Genomic DNA, 3,180 nt, shown 5'->3' on the forward strand with positions numbered 1-3,180 from the left:
GTGTATGTGTATGTGTCTGTGTGTATGTGTCTGTGTCTGTGTGTATGTGTATGTGTCTGTGTGTGGTGTATGTGTATGTGTCTGTGTGTATGTGTGTGTGTCTGTGTGTATGTGTCTGTGTGTATGTGTGTGTGTCTGTGTGTGGTGTATGTGTCTGTGTGTGGTGTATGTGTGTGTATCTGTGTGTATGTGTGTGTGTGTGTGTGTCTGTGTGTGTGTGGTGTATTTGTATGTGTCTGTGTGTGGTGTATGTGTGTTTGCATGCACGTGCGTAGAGGCAGAGGGCAACCTTGGATCTTGTTCCTCACTAGCCATCCATCTAGTAGGCTAGACTGGCTGGCCATAAAGCCCTACAACTCCATCCATCTTTGCCTCTCCAGCACCAGGATTACAAGCACACACCGCATGCCTGGCCTTTTTAGGTAGATCCTGGGAGTCAACCTCAGGCCCTCATGTTTGTACAGTAAACACTATATTGACAGAGCTATCTCCTCATCCTATTGTGGCAATTATAAAAAAGGCAAGTCTAAAAAGACTTGGGTGAGAAATACACTAAAGCAAATAAAGAAGGGGGTAATTCCCATCGTCACTTCCGCAGGGTAGCTGAGTCCAGATAGGACTGTAATGACTCAGGCCCCATCTGTCCCCGCACATGGTCTGTGCTGTATAGAGAGCAGGTGTCTCCAGAGAGGCTGGGGCAGCAGCTCTGGAAGAAGCCAAGAACCTCGTAAGGAAGCAGTGTACACCGTTGCTGGATGAGCCTTCACGCTCTCTACTCGGAAACAGCTGTCGGGGGAGAGCCATGACCTGCTTGCTGGTGGTGGACCTTTGGTGTGAACAGGCATGGAGCCCACTGCGTGCTGGTGAGGGACCTTTGGTGTGAGCAGACATGGAGCCCACTGCATGCTGGTGAGAGACCTTTGGTGTGAGCAGGCTTTGAGCCCACGGTGTGCTGGTGAGGGACCTTTGGTGTGAGCAGGCAATGAGTTTTGGTGAACAAACACCAGATATGTTTATTTTTTTTAATCTTTAGGGCACTTTGAATTTTTTTAAAGTGATAGTACTGCATTTAAAGCAAGAAAATTGTATCTAAGCCTAAATTTGTTTTTGTCTAGACAAATGCCATTCACAAACTAAACTTCCCAAATGTCAGTGGGGGGGGGGGGTGACAGCGCTTCCTTAGAGCAAGGCAGAAGAAGGTGGGGCAAAGCCAGGAAGGTTCCTCAGCTAGTCCTGGTTCCCACAAAGAACTTTCTATTAGAGCAGGAAAGGGGAGAAGAAGGAGAGAGAGTCAGAGAAGAGGATGAATGAACTGTCTCAGCCAAGTAGACAGCTTCAGAGTTAAAATAAGATCTGTGTTCAATAATGCTGCCATGTGAAGGCACAAGTCATGTGACTCAATCAAATGATGATTCTCCCATCCCTCAGGCTATTCACTATTCCTTTCATTGGAGAGATTAGACAGGAAGGGAAGTGGATAGGAAAAGAGAGTAAATGATTCCTTATAAATAAGTTGGGAAGAGACACAAAAGGGAATTTGGGCCTCACTGAACTGACCCCCAAAGCCAGACTTTTTTCATTCGCTACTAGACAGTGCTCAGCTGCAGTAGGGCTGAGGGAGGGTCATCTCTCATTTCTGCAAACCCATCCCAAATTCAGATCGTGTCTGAACAATTATGCGTTTCAAATTCTTCCTACAGTGATAACTTCAGCTACAGCATGGAAAAAGTCAGCATTAAACCGCGCAGAGACAATGGGCACTAGAGATTAAATTATACTTCCAAATTGCACCTGAGAATAGAGTGTGCCAGTTAGATCCTCTCAGCATCTAGCTCGTCTATCCCACTTGGGATTCGGGTTAATGAGCAGCATAAACCTTTTACACTCCATTGCAAAACAAAACTAGAAACACTCCCCCACCCAAAAAGACACAAGAAAGGATAGTTTCGTTTATAAATTCTCTGTGCAAACTGATCTAGCATTTGAGAGAAAAGTTTCCAAAATGATCCGTCTGTTCTGGATATAGTTGGTGGGATACCCCGTTAGGACAATCTATTTCTTTTCCAAGGGGAAGCATGCACACAGTCCCCAACTACTGCAAATTATGCAGTTAGTTTCTCACATTTGGGGAAACCTCAGGGCTCAGCGCATCCAGAGTGCAACGGAGAAGCCTCGGCCCTGGGAAAACCACCTTCGTGATCATGGTGTCTCCCCTGCCAGGTAGGTATTCATGCCCCAAGATAATAAAAATAAAACAATAAATTAATACAAATCTCAAGCGATTGTAATTAAAGTTAGCTAAAGTTCCTGCTAGTCTTGATAAGTGGTAGAACCACTGTTAAACGTTTCACAGGAATTCGTGAAGAAAAGGTCAGAGTTTAAAGACTGCTCCCAGACATTTGCTTTAAGGTGTATTTTTATTTTACATGGATAAGTGTTTTGATTGCGTGCATGCACGTGCACCCCAAGTGTCTACCTGGTGTCCTCAGAGGCCAGAAGAAGGCACCTGGTATCCTGGACCTGGAGGTACAAATGGTTGTGAGCCGCATTGCCGGGAACCAGACTTGGGGCCTCTGCTAGAGCAGCAAGAGCTCCTAATGATGGAGTCATTCCCCCAGTCTGGCACTTTTAAGAAATTCATGTGTGGTGGCGGGAGAGATGGCTCAGCAGTTGAGAGCACTGACTACTCCTCCAGAGGACCAGCACCCACCTGGCAGCTCACAACTGTCCATAACTCCAAGAGCTGACTCCCTCACACAGACATGCATGCGGGCAAATCACCAACGTCCATAAACATTAAAGGAGAAAATGCATGCAAGAGCGTGTGCCGGTTTGTGTAAAGATGCACCTATGTGTTGCCATACTGGCGCACACGCATGCCTCTGAGAACCAGAGGACTGCCATGGTGTGGCATACTCAAGAATCCAGTGAGACAAGGTCTCTCATTGGCCCAGAGCTCACCAGTTAGACTAGACAGGCTGGCCAGTGAACTCAGGGATCCTTCTGCCTCTGACCTCCCCCAGGACTGAGATTGTGGGTGCCATACGGATTTGGGGGATAGATTCAGTTTCTTAAGAGTGCAAGGCAGATGGTTTTTCCTAACTAAACCACCCTCCAGCCTTGTAAAGGTGTCTGACATATTTGTGTTCGCATTGCATCCCAGGGCACCCCAGGGCTCCC

The 3,180-nt window shown here is 46.9% G+C and overlaps 1 non-coding gene across 1 annotated transcript; it reads right to left on the reverse strand.

Moving 5' to 3' along the window:
• Positions 1-2,064: 2,064 nt before the first annotated feature.
• Positions 2,065-2,228, reverse strand: LOC113457244. Its single transcript, XR_003377876.1, has one exon. It is a non-coding gene; the product is annotated as a U1 spliceosomal RNA (small nuclear RNA).
• Positions 2,229-3,180: the final 952 nt, after the last annotated feature.

The sequence above is a fragment of the Microtus ochrogaster genome, chromosome 21 (genome assembly GCF_000317375.1).
Source record: "Microtus ochrogaster isolate Prairie Vole_2 chromosome 21, MicOch1.0, whole genome shotgun sequence".
Classification (NCBI taxonomy): domain Eukaryota; kingdom Metazoa; phylum Chordata; class Mammalia; order Rodentia; family Cricetidae; genus Microtus; species Microtus ochrogaster.